This window comes from Podarcis gaigeae, assembly GCF_964106915.1.
Source record: "Podarcis gaigeae genome assembly, chromosome: 6".
Classification (NCBI taxonomy): domain Eukaryota; kingdom Metazoa; phylum Chordata; class Lepidosauria; order Squamata; family Lacertidae; genus Podarcis; species Podarcis gaigeae.
Genome location: NC_139682.1, coordinates 70,655,030 through 70,676,394, shown reverse-complemented (window position 1 = coordinate 70,676,394; position 21,365 = coordinate 70,655,030). Strand labels below are relative to the sequence as shown.

The following is a 21,365-nucleotide window of genomic DNA, read 5'->3' as shown; positions in this document are numbered from 1 at the left end:
ATGGTCGCCCCTCTCTTACCCTTACAATAGCTGTGAGAGGGGCTGAGGGACAGTGCCTCATAAATATGGGCTTGATTTTTGTCACCCATTGCTACATTAACTTCACCAGACCTTTCTCTGACTGTTAGACAAGGAAGTGTGGTCTATTTGGTCCTGATAGGGCTGGCTGGGGAACTGGCACTTTGTGAATTCTAATATAAGTGAATTCTGATGCCCCGATTAGAATGCAATTGTCCTTCGGAGTAACCATTTCTGCGAATTTGGTAATGCAATTTTCAGCTCAAAAACATATCGACATGCATTTTGAAAAGGCAAGGCGTAGATGAGTTGTTTTAGAAACGAATCTTTTGACACAAAATTCATTTTGAAACGACTGTCTTGTGAGAAATGTGTTCAAAAACCCACACTGGAATGCAAATGTTCACAGAGGAAGCAGAAAAGGGACAGGACGGACTTATGAATGAGCACATTCATAAGAGACGCGGCCTGGAAATAGACCGATCATTCCAAAGTACTGACATACAGACTAGCCAGCTGCATACGGTTTGATAAGTGAATTACTTGCAGACTCCTGGACCTAAACAAAGCTAAGTTTGCAAAGGAGAAACAGAGAAGGCAGCTGTAGAATGTGGATCCCTTTTTGCCACTGACTTGAAAGCAAGCCGAAGTCTTTGTACCTTGAGCATTGGCTTCGGTGGCAGCTGCATCTTTGTAGGAACAAAAGCAGATCTTGGAACCGAGTGTCAGTGTGCTGGGTGCAATCCTGCACATCTGGCGGCGCTTAAGGAGCTGTGGGCTAATCAGAAACCTGCAATCAACTCCTCACTTGTGTTGCTTTCATCCCTTGACTCTGCAGGCCACAATAGGCTCCTGGCCCAGTTATCTCGTAGTCGTGGCCGGCTTAATTTGCCATAGACTAGAGGCTCCGCATTGCAATACTTGCTCCGGTACAATGGCTGTTCATTCTATTAATGGCAAACAACAAAGCAGAAGAGATGCAGGGTGGGGTTGAACCGGGAAATATATATCTAGGCCCACAGTTGTTCCTGCACGGCCATTACCCAAATCGTGCTACGGGTTTTGTGACTTTACAATACAATTGATTGAGACCTCAATAACTCTTTCCATGACAAAGGCTTGTGATATTACGGATGCAGGGAGCAGGTTGGGTCACTGGTTGATAGCTGCGGGTTGAAGATTCAGCATCACAATATTCCCCCTCCCCAAAGTTATTACAGAAATGCTTAACTGAACAATAAGAGGACTGCATCAGAAGGCCCAGTAAACATTAAAAAGTAAACATAATTGTTGCAAATGTAATGAAATTCTGCACTCTTTGATGTGACAGCTGATTTGAAAGACTTTCCATTTCCCGGCTTTAATATCAGCGTTTTCTCAGTCTAAAGCTTTCCGAACCAGTCACGGTTTATCTCAATTATTGCTTTTCTTCCATCCGTCTTTATATATAATTTCATTTGCCTTTATGGATGCTGTAACCCTTTGGAATAGCTTTTAACCTTTGCAAGAAAAAAAGTCGCCTTGACCTGACTTGGATCCAAGTTTTTTTTCTTGGATTTCTTTTCTTTCTTTCTTTCTTTCTTTCTTTCTTTCTTTCTTTCTTCCTTCCTTCCTTCCTTCCTTCCTTCCTTCCTTCCTTCCTTCCTTCCTTCCTTGGCAACATTGGATAATAAAACCTGAACAGCTGAGTTCTACTCTTGCCCCCACCCACCCTAACCAGGGATCTAAGACTCAGAAGCTGGGAAACAGTTTCCATTTGAATAATAGTAACAAAAAAAATTAAACAACTTTTCATTGCTTTTTGCTGGCAAATAATAAAAACCTTCAGATTTGACCTCCATTTCAGTGGCAGCATTGTACTTGGTGACACCGCCACCACAATATATAAGCTTTATCTTTTGAAAGGGGGGAGAGCTTTCTTTGTACAGTAGCACATTAACTTTAAAGAGCACTTACCTAAAGAGTTCAGCTCATCCTTCCGGTAAATTTAAGAAAAGTTCATCTTGAGATTGTCTGTTTCAATCATGTATAATGTAGATAACACCACGTCTAAATTGTTACAAAAGCTAGGGATCGGGGAAATGATGGAGGAGGGGGGGAAGGATGCCACAGGTGATGTGTTCAAATACAGCATCCTAAGCAATCCTCTTCTCCCTTATCCTTTAATGAAGGCTCCGGTTAATAAAGGGATGATACACGAAGATGATTACTTCTTTCTCTCTCTCTCTTTTACAAATTTTCATTACTCGAATTCGATTACAAAAGTGGTTGCTCAATACAGCGTAGTGGTTTCTCAAGTTGCAAGTTGAGCAGAGCTCAAGCATCAAAGAACACTGGATTGTATTACTAACATACTCCTTGATAGTAGACACTGTGCAAAGAAAGAAAGAAAGAAAGAAAGAAAGAAAGAAAGAAAGAAAGAAAGAAAGAAAGAAAGAGCCAGCCCTTCACCTGTCTCCTGGAGGTAAGAAGGCAAACATGGAGGTTCCAGGGCAACCCTGAAGGTCTGGCAACCCTACTCACAGATTTTCCATGGAAGACATTGCCAGTGGTTTAGAGTAAAGAAGGGCAAGGACTTGTAGAAACCTTTGAATAGGGTGGCGACTTCAATCTGGGATACAAAGTCTACAACTAGCCAAAGAGAGAAACAAAAACGTCCAGTCCAACTAGATAGGTTTTGGAGTTGTTTTATTGCTGCTGATTCTTCATCAAACAATTGGCCTCACATTTTATAAATCCTCTATACCAGCCATTCTCAACCTGTGGGTCCCCAGATGTTGTTGAACTACAACTCCCATCACCCCTTGCTAGCAAGGCCAGAGCTCAGGGATGATGGGAGTTGTAGTCCAACAACATCTGGGGACCCACAGGTTGAGAACCGCTGCTCTATACTATCCTGAGGACTAGAATCCTTGAATGTAAGTGCAGAAAGCCAGAGTCCATCACAGAGGGCATAGGAGCCAACTTTTAGGGGCACAATAAATTATTTGAGAGTGCAGCCCCCCCCCAAAAAATTGGTGGGTATTCCCATTCAAATGGTGTGTTCGCACTGTGTCATGTGATTGATTATGTGGGATGGGGCTTACAATATTTAATTCAAGTTGGCACCCCTGACAGAGGGTAACATGCTAATTGTAAGGTGCAATTATTTGATGAATATGTGGAAGTTGATCACTTCTTCGCAATGTCACTCAACTGACAAGGAATTTACTTGCTTATATTGACTGAACTGGCTGACAAGGATGACTAACATAGCAGCGTCACATAGTTAAAGGCTCGATGCCTCCATTTTGGGAGAGCTTCCTGTAAGCACCTCTACCTTCTCCCCCTCTTTCCTCCTTCCTACATCAACACAGAGCATCAAAACTTCGGGAGAGCTCTTTCTCATTAGGGTTACAATTACCTTTCCCAGCCAGTGATGCTTTACATCGAACCATGGTTCATGAGAGCAGCAGGAGATACCTGTAAGCACCCTAATGTGTTAAACGACCATGCCGGGTAACATTAGCTCTCTCTAGCAGTGGCTCCGTACAGAGACCATCTGCCAAGAAAGGTTAGTTTGTGTCTTTAAGTTATTGTGCTTTCAGCTTAGGGGGGGGACCATGCATTTAGGAAGTCAATGATTACTTCCAAGCTACCTTGCCTTAGCTGAAAGCCACAAACAGAGTAGGTATATAGTGAACTTTAGGCAAGGTTTGTGGCTTCTGGTGTGCAGAAGTGGAAATCTGGGCAAAAGTACAGGCTTGCACAAATAGTTCAGGTGGATTTGACACATACAGTCTGCTGCGGTGCATATAATATATTTGAAAGAGCGAGCAAAAGTAAACCCGAACAAAAAGATATTTATTCTTCAGATTTAAAATTAATTTCCTGTATTCCTCAGGGAAACACCTCCCCTCATCCTATCCAAAGGCATAACTTTATGAGAAGAAAAATGGGGGAAGATATTTTATTTACACACCATGGGGTGAAACGCTCCCCCACAGAAAAGCCGAAGGAGGGATGTGCTGGCTGTTTCAGGTTGCGTTTGCTGCTCTTCTCCATGTTAGGTAATCAGATGTCGTTTAGGCGAAATAAATTGGAACGACTTGAATAAAAGAAAAAGAAAAAGAGAGAGAGGTGAAAGTGCAGAATCTGGTTTGGATAAAAGTTTAATTCTACGGTTCCAAGTGACATCGCCCTTTTACAGGAAGCAGAGCATACCGAGACAGGAGTGGCCAAGTAATGAAGATGGATTCATCTTGTTATCAGCGAGTCATTTACAAGGGCTTGAGGTAACCTTAAACATAGCAGATAGCTCAATGGCACTTGCCACTAAGCCTCTAATTAATGAAGAGCAGGCTCTAAATTAACAATGTACATTTACAGACGAATTCTGAGCGAATGCATTCAAGCTGTGGCCCTGAGATGGGGCAGTCGGCTCTGTTCTTTCCAAAAGGCATTTGGCTGGGAGTTTGCTCGGGAGGCCCACGGAGTTCAGCAGCTGTGCGTCCAGGTGTGCAGCCGAGAAGGGAGCAGTTCAGCGAAGGGCAAGGCAGTGTCATTTAAATCATGCCCTGCAACACCTGCGCAGGCGACGAAGGTGCATCAGCCTGATCCCTTTATAACTGCGAATATAAAGATTTTTGATTTCCTGGAGACATTCTCAGACTTCAATTTGATATGACACTCCTCTTCCAACACCCACACTAATATATATTTAGGGCTGGCCCAGATCGCTCTCTTGGGCTTTGGGGAATGTGCAGATTTGTTCGTAGGCAATTAAAATATCGCTGGAGGTGCCTGCGACATGATGGAGCACCCTCAAATACCGTCACGGCAGAGATGTGAGCTGGTGGAGTGAAGCTCCTCCTGAAAGCCGAACGGAGATATTTATGCGTCAATTAAGATGTATTTCCCAGAAAGAACAACAACAACAATAGTAGTAGTAAGGATCTGATTTGTCCTTGTGCATTTCTAAGATGGGGAGGAACGCTATCAAGAAAGAATATGTGGTGACCCTATCCTTCAGGAACAGAACACTATAATATTTGAAGTGGTTTAATCATTGTGAAGCTGTGTGCAGAACACACACCCTCTCCCCCCGCCAATCCATCCTTATTGCAGATAGGCTGAGCTGTGTACAGATGACCATAACTACTGCAGATTGTGAGTACTGCTACTCCTGGGTAGGTTGATCATTGGTATCAGAATTTAATAGCTGCTTTTGGACATTCAATGAAGGCACTTGGGAAATAAGTGTGTGTTCATTTGGAGTGACTGCGCAGAGCCTCTATGCACGCGAATATATGTGTGTAAGTGTCTTTCTGCACACCATTTGTGTTGATTTTATGCTGCCACCAAGACATAAGAGTTTTCTGGGCAACTTATACAGGGTTGCCATACGGCAGGGAATTTCCGGACATGTCCTCTTTTGGGGGTCCCTTTAAAGCAAATGCCCTGGATTTGGTGTTCAAATTTTATTTATTTTTTGTGCAGGCGGCTCTGGTTCGGGCTCAACAACTTTGCGTGTCCAGATTTTTACCTCTTGAGCAATGAGGCCAAACTTAGAATCACAAAATGTTTAGGGGTATGTGTACCCCCGCATACCCCCCAGAAAATAGGTGTGTGTGTAAATATAAAATGTAAAGCAACATAAAGCATAAAACCATTTTAAAATGGTGGCTGGGGGACTACCCAAATAACAAAACAGAACTCAGCGCACCCTCAACATTAAAATCAGAGGTCCAGGGCATATTTACATTGCCACCTTAGAGCATAATGAAGTGGGGGGTTTTGTGCATTGCAGAGCTCTCCCTCGACAGCTGCTCACATCAGCACAGCTTCATTAGTGTCAGGTCCATTTCTGCTTGTGTACGTACCAAGGGATGTTGAGGGGCAGAGGTGTCTTTACCCCATGCAAAGGTGTTCACACCTTGGCTAGAGACAAGTTAGGAATGGCTTAAGGATTCCAGTCAGTGTGAGAAATAACACATCAAACTATAGTATTTTTTAACAAAGTAAAGGATATATACGCGTTTTGCCTACCGTCATTTGAACATGGATTAGAAACCTAGCACTGGAAACGCAGTGAGGGCACAGCCCTGGATTACCTAAATTGTTTAAAAGGCCTGAGTGAAAACAAAAAAAGAGCAGCTGACGAAACCTAGATGGAAGGTGCTGAAATCACCCAGCCCCAGTTAACAATCTTGTAGCTCTGTTCTGGATCAACTGCATTTTTTCTTTTTTCCCATAATTTTGATTATGTTTTATGCAATTATAAGGGACGTGGGTGGCGCTGTGGGTAAAACCTCAACGCCGAGGACTTGCCGATCGCATGGTCGGCGGTTCGAATCCCCGCGGCGGGGTGAGCTCCCGTCGTTTGGTCCCAGCTCCTGCCCACCTAGCAGTTCGAAAGCACCCTTAAGTGCAAGTAGATAAATAGGTATCGCTTTATAGCGGGAAGGTAAACGGCGTTCCGTGTGCTGCGCTGGCTCGCCAGATGCAGCTTGTCACGCTGGCCACGTGACCCGGAAGTGTCTGCGGACAGCGCTGATGAGTGCACAACCCTAGAGTCTGTCAAGACTGGCCCGTATGGGCAGGGGTACCTTTACCTTTACCTTTATGCAATTATAACACATACTGCAACAAACATTGCACAACCAAAAAACAAACCACAACAAAAACAAAAAAAGAGGGGGGGAATGCATCTATAAGAAATAACAGCAAACAGATAAACAACACAAACAAACTTAATTATTTAAAAATCCAACCTTATACACATGTTACGTGACTTCCTCTAATCACTCCCTTCTGAATTTCCTTGTATCTGAATGTAACAGTTTTCCAATATCATTATTAAACAACAATATTCCAGTTATAATCAAATTTCTTCACTTTTCTTAGTGTTCTAAATCCCATTTATTTAAATAAATCCTAATTTAATCCTAGGCCTGTTTGGTACTTTCAAGTAACTTCTAGTTTTTAATATTACAATATTTATTCAAATAGTCCTTAAATTCCCTCCAATCTTCTTGATATGCCTCTTCTTTCTGGTCGTGGATTCTTCCAGTCAGGTCAGCTAGCTCCAAAACATCATCATCTTCATCTGCTATTGAATCAACTGCATTTTCTGGAATGTTTTTCAAAGCAACCACAGATGCATTGCAAGGGTCTAAATGGGAGGTGACCAGAGCATGGGAAATTGTGGCCAGGCTCTCTCCATTCAGGCGAGGTCACAGCTTGGGCACTAATGGGAGTTCCTGCTTTTTCCCGAGTTCTCAGAATGAGCTCTACTCATACACTTGTACACGATGTCAGGCACGCCCTCCAAGATTACTCTGACCAAAATTACGGTGCATGTCTTTTGGTGTGTCACTGCGGCGTGAGTCAGCTGGCTCCAGCAAGGTGCGAACTCCAACTCATCCCCAAGACATTCCGGGTTCCTGTCAGAAACCGGGATGGTTTCTGTAATTCCATGAATCTCCCGGGCAAATAGGGATAGTTGGCGTTATGGGAGGTCTATCTAGACCTTGAAGTCAGGAATGAGGTCAACTGCTGCAATCCCACCTTCATCTTGCCCCTGTACTTTAGCAGCAGTGTAGAAAAATAAATTATTTAGGTGCAGCTTTCCAAATTCCCCATGTAATATATGATTTTCCTTTGTATTATTTCAGCTACAGAAAGATGTTTTCCCCGATCCTTCCTCCCCCCCCCCCCCATTCACTCCAGTCTATTCCAGATTCTAGTCTGAGCAGCATAGCTCAGCTGTGCAGGAGGTTATTATCCCTCTACTTCTGTCCATACCAGGTCACTCAACCATTGCTACTGTGCCTTTCTTCTAGCAGATCAGGATAATCAGGTGACAGCAAGAACTGCACAATTTTTAGCAGGGGCAATTAGAATAAGATCTATTATTTGATTATTGATGTAAACCTCCAGAGTGTATTTTGTCTGGTTTTTACCTCTAGCTTCAGTACATTGTATTTTATTTTATTGCTATGGCTAGTGGTTGATGCAAACAAAACTTCTTCTGATTCTGATTCTGTGCAGCAGCCAAATATATAGGCTGGCAGCCAAATATATGGGGAGTTATCTCAAGTCAATATATGATCCTTTACCTCTGCAGGAAGGGAGAATATGTCAATTCAAGTTTCTCTCAGTTTCTCATTTTTCCAAATATTAACTTCAGTTCTCCATGTTTCCACATCAGTTGCGAGGGGGGTGTAAGTTTTCCTCACAGAAATTTACCAGAATTTTAGCATTGATTTGAAAGGCTGTCTGCTATAAACATTTGTGCAAGGCAACTTTCCTTAATAGAATACATTCTGTACTGTTGCCATATGTCTGGGCGAAAATCCCTTAAAATAGCTCAAAAACGGCATTATTTTTTTTTTGTGATCTTGCCAAAGAAAGCTCAACAACTTTGCCCCCCACCCCTCAAAAAAGCTCTGGATTTTTGCTGTTTGAAATATGGCAACCCTAGTATTTTGGATGGTTTCCCCCTCTAATATATGCATTTATATATTCAACCTAGTATATTCCTTTTTGCGCACGTTACTTGGCTGCGGAGTGGCGTTGCAAAATTCACAAAAGTGTGAATTTCAAGGGATTGCTATATTTCGGTTCCTGTCTTGCTTGGAAAGTATGAGTTGAGTAATATTGCTTTTAAATGCAAACTGGTTCAAATTTTCTCCCCAGTCCCCAGAAGCTGCAAATGTAGCTATATTCTCTCTGTTCTGTTTTCTTTCTCCTCTCAGACTTCCCCCCAGCTTCATTTCTCATTTCACTCCCTCGCCGAATTCCTAATCCTCAGTTATCCCCACCCCACCCCCCCAGCCTCCTTCCTTTGGTCTATGGCCTTCTCATGCCCTTCGCTTTTGCTTTCCTCGTCCCTTCTGCCTATTCTTTCTTTAGGACAGAAATGGGAAACTTGCAACCCTGTCAGTGTTGTTGGACTCTTCTACTCCCATCAGCTCCAGCCAGCATGACCAATCGCAAAGGATGATGGGATTTGTAATTCAGAAATATCTGCTTGCCATACCTTCCTATGGCTTTTAGGGTTCTGCCTTGACCGCTCCATAACTTGTAAGATTTGGAACAAAACTGAATCGCAAGGTGAGCGTTTCATCAGCCATCTTGGCCAAAATTATACTGCACAAAAAAGACACCCAGCTATCGTGCGAGACGAAATAAGTGGGTTTTAGTGAGTTCATTGCAAAAAGAGTAACATTCCCAACATGACGAAGAGAGAGGCGGTTAGTTTGTTTTTCTTTTCCTCAAGCTGAAATATGAATGAACGTCCTCACGGATCAGTTGAGTCATACCGGCCTGATCACAATTTAAAATAAAAAAATATCAGAGCAATCTTCTGTCTGAAGGCAAAGAGAACCACAAATTCTCTAGGAATGGGGTCTGCTGGAATTATAAGGAGTCAAAGGAGGTTTTCTCCGCGATCACTTCACCAGCAGGAATTGTGTAGGGGGAGAAACTGCACAACATAAACAGACTTTTTTTCTTGCAGACATCCTGTGAAACATGAGCATTCTTCCATACCAGAAGAAATGTGTATATAATTTAATTACTTGATAGGCTATCATGCATAATTGCTAATCAGGCTCAGACATTCTTGCAGAGTTACAAAGACAAGAGAAACATCCACTCGGGTCAGAGCTTGCAAGCATCAAGGGTCTGGTGCACACTGTTGCGTATGATCCCAAGATCGCTGTCTGTAACAAAGTGTGCATGTTGTTCCATTTATGGGCAAAATAAAGAGCTGGCCCTGCTTCTAGGGTTGGTTCCCATATTAGCCTTTTCAACACTTGGTTGAATATCAGTTTAAGGACTGAAGATGTCTTATATGAACAGCCCCAAAAGAGCATTTCATGCAGCTGGGGTCATCCATGGGCACACTTTGATATTTAAATCCTTAAAAAAAAAAAAAAAGTGTATTACCTAGAAACTCCACCTCTATATACTATGGAAAATGAAGTAACTGACAACACAAAATGCTTTCTTTGTTGTCAGAGCTTCTTTGTGCCGCCTTTATATTGGATTTTATGACATGTATAACATAAACATAAATATGGATCACATTCAACAAATATGTGTGCGTGTGTGTGTGTGTGTGTGTGTGTGTTCCTCTCTATTACAGGAAATCTATCCCTCCCTGTGCAAGTTGAGCTTCAACTCCTCTCCATTTTATCACATATGTGCCTTGCCTTATTGCAGGTGTTCACACACTATATTCAATGAGTATACAGTTTGTGTCCCAGGGTGCACAACAGCCGAGCTGTACAAACAAAAAAAATTGTATGCTCTTTCACACAAGCACTCACACCTGTGTAGACAGAGCTTGTACCTGTGCCAAGTGTGAACAAGTCTAAAATTACACATGTTCTTGGCCACCGCTACAAATCCCCTTCCCAGTAGTCAATACTTTATTATTATTATTATTATTATTATTATTATTATTATTATTATTATTATTATTATTATCTACAGTAAATATATATTCAAACACATTCTTGAATAATAAATTTTCATGCAGGTTTTTAAATTTAAAAATCACAGAACAGCATGGAGACAGGACTGGACAGATTTATGAACAACGCCATGTGAAATGGATTTGGGCCCATGGTAAACTGACTCGTGTATCCCTAGTCAATTGTAATTTTTGGTGTCTGTGAGCCCCATCATGTCAGACTCGTTTTCTGTTGATATTCAGCACTCTCCCCCTCTCTGCAGACTCAGGGAACCCCTGAAAACTTTGTGCGACGCTGATTGCAGAGATTCCTGAATGCACAGGCAGAAGATGAAGGAGCGGGTAGAATTTCTATAAAAAATCAAAGTGGCCTAACTCTTATTTTATTGTTTTGTGGAACACTGCCTTTGGGACAGGAGGACAGCATTTCAGTACCTTTCCAAGTATACCGAAAGATTACGAGAAATTATCTGGAGAACAAGCCAAACGGGAAATGAGAATCCCTAGAAACATGAGCCCCACATCAACTGACAGTTGATAAGATCACAATATAAGCCGAGATAGAAAAAGGGGGGAAAGGAATATCAAAAGTAGAACAAAGAAAGTAATGGAGAGGGTGGGGAGGTTGGTTAAAGCAGAAAAGGCTGGGTAAAAGCAGCATCTAATAGAAGCTCTTCTGTCCTCAGAGCCAGTGTATCGTTTACTGTAGCGGGACCAAGATACTTTAACGAAGGCATTCATTTATCATAAAAACGATATGGGGGTATCTTGCAGACCAGCCGCGAGTCTCGCCAAGGGTAAAATAGACAGCATAAATTGTGTCCAAATGTCGAAAGAGAGAGGGTCGCAACTCTTCCAGTGCAGCAAAACAGTCCACGAGGCATAAAATAAAAAATAAAAATAAAAACCTGAATGGAAAGCTTCGTATAATCCAAGCCAAATCACTTGAACAGCGATATCTGACTGTTCGCAGATCTTAATGGCACCCATGCGCAGAATAGCACCAAGCAGAAAAGTGCAGGCGGAAGTGAAATGAGAAGTCCCATTTAGAAGTGTCCAAATTAGGATGTACTGAAAGACTGTGGCGGTACAGTACAAATTTGCTGACAATGTCTTCAAAGGACATTTTAATGGGGTTTGCATTCTCCGCATGCATAACAACGTCACTTTATACCTAGTGGAAATCCTACTCGTGATATTTCACCTGGTGGTTCTCCAGTCCCATGTTGTTTTCCATAAACCCTTTGAAACCTGCCGTAGTTGTTTTTCCTCCATCAAACATGCACTTAGAGACGGACATGTAACTGTAGGGTTGCTCAGCAGAGCTGGGCTTCAGGCGCTGCTCTTAAAAACACATACAAAATGTTACAAAGCAAAAATGTGTGCGTCTAGGTGCCAGGTTACAGAGCCCGGCTACAAGTTTATAGAGTCTTGACCTTTATGTTTCTCCTCTTGGTTAATTTTGATTTAGGCTGTAATCCTAAACACGCCGACTATAGAATAATCCCCACTGGAACTTAGCATGACTTGCTTCTGAGCGAAAACACATAGGGTTTTGCTGTTAGGCTGAATTAGATGATACACTGAGCATCAGATTTAGACATAATGTTGAATTCTTGGCATGGGAGAAGTCATGGAAGAGAATGATAATATTTTTGTCTTGCTATTTGATTAAGGAGTATATATTTAAGAGGTTTCTTGGTGGTATCTGACACCCAGCAAACTCTCTAAAATGTATAAAAAGGTAAAGGGACCCCTGACCATTAGGTCCAGTCGTGACCGACTCTGGGGTTGCGGCGCTCATCTCGCTTTATCGGCCGAGGGAATAGAATAGAATAGACTTTATTTGCGTAGCCGACAGGCCATAGCATCAAAGGACAAACACCGACAAAAATACATTACGAATATAGTTACCATAAAATCTTATGACCTATTAAAACCCTAGGTAGAAACTGGATTATCATTCATCCATGACCCTCTGTCCCATGGGCGACAGCCTTTTCTCTGATAATAATAATAATAATAATAATAATAATAATAATAATAATAATAATAATAAATTTTATTTATATCCCGCCCTCCCCAGCCGAAGCAGGGCTCAGGGCGGCTAACAACAATCAAATAATCAAACAGTCAAATAATCACACATTCTAAAAATATTTCATTATAAAAAATTAAAATCAAATTTATGGCAACCGATTAAGCAGAATTCTGTGCAGGTTGCCAGAGGAGGGAGTCAGGCTGCGCCCTGACCAAAGGCCTGGTGGAACAACTCTGTCTTGCAGGCCCTGCGGAAAGATGTCACGTCCCGCAGGGCCCTAGTCTCTTGTGACAGAGCATTCCACCAGATTGGAGCCGCAGCCGAGAAGGCCCTGGCTCTAGTTGAGGCCAGCCTAACCTCTCTGAGGCCTGGGACCTTGAGGATGTTATTATTTGCAGACCGTAGGTTTCTCTGTGGGGCATACCAGGAGAGGCGGTCCCGTAGGTATGAGGGTCCTAGGCCGTATAGGGCTTTAAAGGTTAAAACCAGCACCTTAAACCTGATGCTGTACTCCACTGGGAGCCAGTGCAGCTGAAGTAGTACTGGATGAATGTGATCTCGCAGCGAAGACCCCATAAGGAGTCTTGCCGCGGCATTCTGCACCCGCTGGAGTTTCTGGGTCAGTCTCAAGGGCAGCCCCACGTAGAGCGAGTTACAATAATCCAGTCTGGAGGTGACCGTCGCATGGATCACAGTGGCTAGGTCAGGGCGAGAAAGATAAGGGGCCAACTGCTTAGCTTGGCGGAGATGAAAAAATGCCGCCTTTGTTATAGCTGTAATCTGCGCCTCCATAGAGAGGGAGGTATCGAAGATTACACCCAAACTCTTAACGGACGGTGCTGGCACTAATTGCACCCCCGCAAGAGATGGGAGTTGCCCCCTCAATCCCATATCATCCCGCCCCAGCCAGAGGACCTCTGTCTTCGAAGGATTTAACTTCAACCGGCTCCCACGTAACCATCCAGCCACAGCTTCCAGACATCTGGTCAGTGTGTCTGGGGCCGAGTCAGGATGGCCATCCATCAACAGATAGAGTTGGGTGTCATCAGCATACTGATGGCAACCCAGCCCAAAACTCCGGACAAGCTGGGCGAGGGGGCGCATAAAGATGTTAAAAAGCATCGGGGAGAGAATCGCACCCTGAGGCACTCCACACACCAAGGAGTGGCGCAATGACAATTCCCCCCCAAGCGCCCCCCTCTGTCCCCGAGCAGAGAGAAATGAGCGCAGCCATTGAAGGACTGTGCCCTGGATCCCCACGTCGGCAAGGCGGTGGTCCAGGAGTTCGTGATCGACCATGTCGAAGGCTGCTGACAGATCTAGAAGAATCAGCAGCCCCGACCCGCCTTGATCCAGCTGCCAGCGGAGATCATCTGTTAGGGCGACCAGAGCCGTCTTGGTCCCATGACCAGTGCGGAAGCCGGACTGGAATGGATCCAGAGCAGATGTTTCATCCAGAAACCTACCAAGCTGTTCAGCAACAGCTCTCTCAATCACCTTACCCAGGAATGGAAGATTCAAGACCGGGCGGTAATTGGATAGATCTAAGGGATCTAATGATGTTTTCTTTAAGAGCAGACGCACCATCATAAATATGCTAGGGAAAAGGCATCTCAAAGCGCCAAAATACTGTCTCGCTTTTACTTTACGAAGGGGGGCAGACATATCCCAGCAGCTCTGGAGGTCTTTCAAGCAAAACCCTTGGCGCAATTACTCTACGGGGCCCAAATCTGGACGGGAAATCATTGCCGCACACTTGAAACGGTCCAGTCTAAATTTTTAAGACAGATTCTAGCCATTCCACCATGCCTCCTCTCCGCCGAAACCCGGACCTGGTTAAGGACATTCAACTATTGGCCGAGGGAGTCAGCGTACAGCTTCCGGGTCATGTGGCCAGCATGACTAAGCCGCTTCTGGTGAACCAGAGCAGCGCACGGAAACGCCGTTTACCTTCCCGCCGGAGCGGTACCTATTTATCTACTTGCACTTGGACGTGCTTTCGAATTGCTAGGTTGGCAGGAGCAGGGGCCGAGGATCAAATCTGTGTTGGAATTGCCTAGAAGCTGAGGGCTCTCTAGTACATACATGGTGGCCATGCCATGAAATTCTGAGAGATGGTGTATGAATATTTTTTTTAAAAAAAACACCCAAACATTTAAACTTACATTTCAAAAACAAACAAACCCAGAAGCCTTTTTACTGGCTATAATAGGAGAGGAGATACCAAAGAAAATACACAATTTGTTTTTGTATACAACAGCAGGCACAAGAATGGTTTATGCAAGGAACTGGAAAGAAGAAGCCATTCCAACAAAAGACCAATGGTTGTATAAACTAATAGCATTCGTAGAATTAGCAAGTATGGCAGCTAAAATAAAGAATTAGGAGGAGAGGAAAACAAGGGGCAAGTAGGAATACCTTGGAGAATGTTTAAAAAGATATGGCATTAAGATTACTTTGAAAGTAGGGGTGAACCATTGAATAGCAGTTGGCAAAATAAAGGAACTGAAGAGAGGAAACTAGGGTGGAGAAATTAATGGAGATGCAGCAAATTTAAGGGCTGTGGGTGTTTTTTAGAATGTCACTGATGGGTAGGTTGAGAAGTCTGCATGGAAATATTGTAAAATGGAAAATGTATGAGGTGTAGAACAAAAACTGGAAAATGCATAAATAAAAACAAAATAAAAAATAGCCTGAATTAGATGCAGACCAAAATAATAACAGTAAGTAGGGAGGACAGCAAACAGGTTTGTAGCATATATATTTTTCTGCTCTGCAATTTTTAGATCCAGATTAAACAGTTGTTAGTTCTTCCTCATATTTAAGCTTAATAGATCTATTATAACTAAAGACCCACACGGAGAAGTATGGTGAAAAACATCCCTAGAAAACAGACCCATTTGTGAATGGGTTAGAATTTCATGCAAGAACTGGATTTGGCAACTAACACCTGCTCTTCACTGTTACAACGTATTGGTGCACAGAGACCTCAAACCAAAAGTCAATCCAGTCTTGTATTTCATGTTCAAAGTGCTTTTTCCTACTGTACAATCCAAGCATCTGGTAAGTTGCAGGGACTCAGCTGCTGGGAGGTCAAGTTAGCACTACTACCCAACCAGGCCTTCCATTACTGCTGTAACTGCTAGTAAAGGGACTGGTCATGTTGTGCAGATGCCTGATGATCGTCTTCCAAAGCAACTACTCTATTACGAACTTAAAAATGGAAAGCGTAATGCTGGTGGTCAACAAAAGAGGTTTAAAGACTGTCTCAAAGCACATTTTAAAAAATGTAGTATAAACACCAACAATTGGGAAACACTTGCCTGCGAGTGCTCCAATTGGAGAACAGCCTTTACCAAAGGTGTCATGGGCTTTGAAGACAATCGAACTCAGGGCACAAGGGAGAAACGTACTAAGAGGAAGGCACGCTTGGCAAATCCACACCGTGATCAACTCTCGCCTGGAAACCAATGTCCCCACTGTGGAAGAACGTGTGGATCCAGAATTGGCCTCCACAGTCATTTACAGATTGATTGTTTATGGAAGACAATCTTACTCGGCTACGAGTGACCGCCAAAGAAGAATAGTAGCAAGGGAGAAGGGTTGTAGCTCAGTGGTTGAGAAGGTGTGCTTTGCATGCCAAAGATCCTAGGTTTGATCTCTGACATCTTTCAAGTCAAGTGAAAAAATCATGGAAAACTATTATCGGCCAATGTAGACAGTTTTGAGACTGATGGACCATTGATGCAAGGCTCTATAAGGCAGTTCCTATGTTTTCTATGTGTTTAAAGCAGGGAGGCTGTGCGCCCCCTTGGCTGCCACTCAGCATCAGCCAAGTGTTACCTGCTCATCCCATCTCACCGAATGCATCACCCACTGTGCTGAAAGGCCAATACAGTGGTACCTCAGGTTAAGTACTTAATTCGTTCTGGAGGTCCGTACTTAAGCTGAAACTGTTCTTAACCTGAAGCACCACTTTAGCTAATGGGGCCTCCTGCTGCCGCTGTGCCGCCGGAGCACGATTTCTGTTCTCACCCTGAAGCAAAGTTCTTAACCTGAAGCACTATTTCTGGGTTAGCGGAGTCTGTAACCTGAAGCGTATGTAACCTGAAGCGTATGTAACCTGATCTACCACTGTAGTCCCATATTACACACTTCAGAAGTAGCTCACATTGCGTTCGCTGAGATTTACTCCAAAATAAGCGCATAGCAACTTGCAGCATTTAAAGGCTGCATCTGGAGAGCAGGAGAGCTTTCTGAAGTGTTGTAAAGGTAGCCAACGGATTTCTCTGTGGATGTGAGGTGCTGTGGAACAATTGCTGTGACGCTTCTTCAGCTGAAGGCATCAGTTACACTTCTCCTTAAGTCACCAGGCAGCATATTTTATTTTTATTTTTTTTTAAATGAAGCGTAAGTCATGGTACTTCTGCAGCGAAAGACTCCCTTGTTTTGTGAGCATTTGATCTGTTGGGCTTAACAAACTCTGCGTGTGGGGCATAGCACGGCACTTTTGTTCCACCTGATTGAAGTTGTATGCTAGTTTTTTCACTTTGTACAATAGATATTAGTATTTATTTTCACGGGCTGTCTGTACCAACCGTACTGCACTCAAGTTAAATGTACTTTAAACACCGATTACCTGCAACCCGTGTTTAATCTTAACCATGGGTTATGGATATTTCACCCCACAGATATTTTTCTGTAATCGCAGTGTGTGAGTCACATAACCTATCAGGAGCACAAATATGAACTACGTACTGTAATTTGGGGCATGCTTTGCAACAACAACATAGAATAGTAAACTTGCAAGAGCTGAATGTTCTCTGTTTTCCAAAAGGCTCTTATTTGGTGACATTTCTCAATGCATTGCTATTTTTTACAATCACATAGCAACAAAAAAACAAAACAAGGGACAGAGTTTGGTGGTACTTATTCAAGGCAAGGTCTACCTGTTTAAATGTTAAATGGACTCAAGACTGAAATGTGCTTTTGAAATATCCGTTTGAAACTTTGGAACAATCAGTGAGACAAAGGATACATAGCATGCCTGGATCACAAAGATCCTCTCATTTGTGGTTAGCCCTTTGCTTTTTAAAGTTTCAAAGGAAATGACAAGGCAAGTGGGCACAACAATGTACTTGACCTTCCTGAACTGTACCTCCTACGGGCATCCACAGTCATCAAATTTTCTAAGAACTTCAGACTTTCTTCTGGTACTTTTCCTCCCCCAAACACCATGCACAATAAGGTACCATTTGATCACATCAGTCTTTCACACCAAGGTGGTACTTCTTGAACATATCAGCCCATTGGAAAACATGTCAGTGAAAGCTGGCTCAATAACTTTGATGCTCCCTTCCTCTGAAGATTTGCCAAAGAATGAGTGACTGTACACATTTTAATGGCACTTGGCTGGCTTTTATTGTCCAGAACTATGTTTTACGACTAGCAAGGTGATGAGTAGAAATTTAAGCAACATTAGGAGAAAATTCCAAATTGTTGGAGCTGTCTTTTTTTAAAAAATGTATTTTTATTAAAGATTTTCTTGGTTTACAAAAGTATGTGCAATGTCTCTCTTGTTTTCAAGTAACATTTTTTACAGATCAGTTTCATTTGTTGAGACATTAGGAAGAAAAGGGGGAGAGAGGTGGAGGGGGGAGAGGTGACTGGGGTGGAGTCGGGTGGCGATATTTCTATTTTACTTAATATATGTGGGGTTTTGTGTCAGCGTCGCTTGTGCAGGTTCTCTGCTATTCACTTGTGTTCCTTTGGTGGTGAGAGAGGTTGGGGTTGGCCTAGAGTGTGGTTGTTTTGTTTGGCTGTGGTGATCTTTGTTTTCATGTGTGAGTGGGGTGGGTGGGTGTTTTGGATCAGGCTAGCCATATTGATTTGTATGCTGTTGGTGGATTTTTGTCATTATCTTGTTGGGCTGTGTATGTGATAAAGGGGAGCCATACTGGGGTGAAGGTGTCTTCTTCTATTTGTCCCCGTGTCAGTTTCAGTTTATTGGTTAATTTTTCTAGTAAAGCTGTTTCCCATACTATTTGGTACCATTGGTCCATGCTTACTCCTGACAGGTCCCTCCAGTGTCTGGTTATGATGTTTCTGGTTGCTGAAAGTAGGTGGGTTATGAGTTCTTTGTGGTGCAGATAGGCATCATTGTCTTGGAAGATGTTTAGCAGGGTCAATTCCGGGGTGATTTCTAATACTTGCATAGTTATTTTACATATTTCTCGTATGGCTGGTGTCCAAAATAGTTGGATTTTGGGGCACTCCCACCACACGTGGAGGTATGTGCCTGTGGAGGTGCACCCTCTCCAGCATTTTGGTGAGATTCCTGGTCGTATTAGTGCTAGTTTTCTTGGTGTTAGGTACCACCTGTAGGTGAGTTTCAGGGTGAGTTCTTTTCTTTTTGTTGATATGGATTTAAAGGGGGGGGTTAGACCACATTCTGGTCCATTGAGTGGGGTTAATCTCATAGCCTATGTCATCCTCCCATTTTTTTTTATTGCGTCTAGAGGGTTCGTGGGATTTTGGAGTAGTATTTTGTATATTGCTGATACCATCCCTTTACCATGTCCCTTTGTTGTTAGGAGAAGGTTTTCGAAGGTTGTCAGGGGCCTCGTTGCTACTGATTTTACTGCTGGGTTGTTTAAGAGGCCATGTAATTGGTGTTGTGCTAACCAGGGCATTTGGGTATCTTCTAGTTTGTCCTGTATTTCTTGTGTTGACAAAGGTTTGTTATTTTTATAGAAGTCTATTAGGTGATATAAGCTTTTGGTTTGCCAGGTTTTTATCTGGAGGTTTTGTGCTGCATGGTGGAATAATGGGTGGTACGCCAGGGGAATTAGTGGGGATGGGGTTGGGGATAGTTTGCCTATTTCTGTTTTCCATGCTTTGAGCATGGTCTGTGTGTGCCTGTTAAGTGTTGTGGGAATTTTCCTTAATTTGTTTGGAAGGAGTGGGTGCAGGTATTTTCAATTGCGTCCCTCTCTAGGTGTATCCATTGTTTTGTCTCATCTTTTAGTATATATGGGATTATATGGCGTATTTGATTGGCAATGTAATATGCTTCTATGTTGGGGATTCCCCATCCTTCTGAGGTGGGGAGGTGCAGGTATTTGGGACTTATTCTTTGTTTTTTATGTGAGAAGATAAAAGAGTGTAGTTTTCTCTGCCATCTGCGGAGTTGGGTTGGGGGAATCCAGATTGGGAGGGTTTGGAATAGGTAGGTTAGTTTTGGGAGGGTGATCATTTTGATCATGGCTATTTTGTCTGAGAGAGTGAAATTCATGTTGTTCCATCTCTTTAGATCTTTGTTAATTTGTTGCCACAGGGGCTTGTAGTTGTGGAGGTACAATTTATTGAGGCTTCTGGTTATTTGTACTCCTAGGTATCTGAACTTGGTGTGGCAAAGTTTTATTTTGGTGACATTAGTGAGTTATTTTGGGGTGTGAGGAGAGGTGTTGAAGCACATAGCTTCTGACTTTGCAAAATTTACCTGTAGGCCCAACACCATTGCAAATGTGTTGAGTTCTCTGATTAGGGAGGTTGCTGTGTTTATGGGGTCTGGTGTCATCTGCAAAGAGCCCTAATTTATTGTTGGAGCTTTCTAATTCTACATTAGGAGGGACCTGTGAAGCTGTAAGTGGATACAGGGTTACCTGGGACTTCAAAGTGGAAGGTTCCTTGGAGGAACTGCCTGCTGTACCAGGATATCTTCAAATGGCAAGGTAAACACCGAAGCACAAATGTGCTTATTAAGGTCTCCAGGCAGAAGTTGGAGCTTCAAAAGTCGTGTTATGGAGTGCTGTGTACCATCCTACTGAACACACCTGATTACCTCTAGCATGATGCTCCCTCTAACCTTACGCAGTACTTCACTGTTATGTCCCTGACTTGGCTTAGGTTCCTCCACTCAGGTGCCACTTTCCAAGAGGAAGTAAGGCTCCACCCACTTCCTGCTAGGGGTTGGCAACTTGTGGGACATGCTGTAATCCCATGCAGGTTGGCGAGGAGGAGAAACAGGGACAAAGACAGAGAGATGCCCCTCCATACATTGGCAATATCCACCACTGACTCCAGGGACTCATCTAGATGGGTAAAGAAAAAGCGTTTTGCATGTGCTGTGTATGCAGTATAATACTGTGACACCAGATGGCGCTGTGGAGTCCCACCTTTCCCAACCGGATTTCCCTGTATGAGTTTACAATGCGCTTAACTGAAATGCTTCTTTGATGTAACTAGATCCAGCCCAGCTCCACCTATCCCAAGAGGAAAGAAGTGCTCAAAAAAGAAGGTTCCCACCCCAATATAAGCAGCTATTTAGCAGCCAGCTTGCCATTTAGGAGGCAATTGTTTTCCATATGGGGCTCAGGATAACATAGAACTGCCTTTTGGTTATCTATTGTTCAGCACTGCTGACAGCAAAAGAGTAGAGCCCATTGTGAGTTCCTGTTTTGCTCCTACTCTAGGGCAGCTGCCTATGAGCTGCTTCCCGGTTCCCTTCCACACTGTTGGGCCAGTTTAGCACTTCCTGAGGCCTGACGAATGATGATTGCCTCCTCGTAGTAGTATGTCTTGCAACATTCTGTGAATTTACAGTGGTGAAATAATGCCAATTTATTTCAGCAGAAATCTGGGTGTAGATTCGAGCCATTTTATACAGATATAAAATGGAAATTATTCAAGGCAAAGACAGCTTTATGAAGGCCTGAGAGCAGCCTCTGAATTGGGCCCTCTAAGTCTTTATCTCGGATGACGCGCCTTCCCCGTTAGCTCCTGACAGAATGAAGATTCAGAGCGCTAATATGCAATAACTGTATCTCAATCTGTTGCAGGTAG

At 43.1% G+C, this 21,365-nt stretch overlaps 1 protein-coding gene and 1 long non-coding RNA gene across 4 annotated transcripts in view; both read left to right on the top strand.

The window, feature by feature from the left end:
- The window catches only part of LOC310846700, a 560,034-nt gene that overhangs the window by 497,806 nt on the left and 40,863 nt on the right, over nucleotides 1-21,365 (top strand). The gene's annotated exons all lie outside the window — the stretch shown is intronic.
- Nucleotides 1-21,365, top strand: part of LOC310846648 (uncharacterized protein) — a 246,588-nt gene that overhangs the window by 184,360 nt on the left and 40,863 nt on the right. The window lies entirely within an intron of this gene.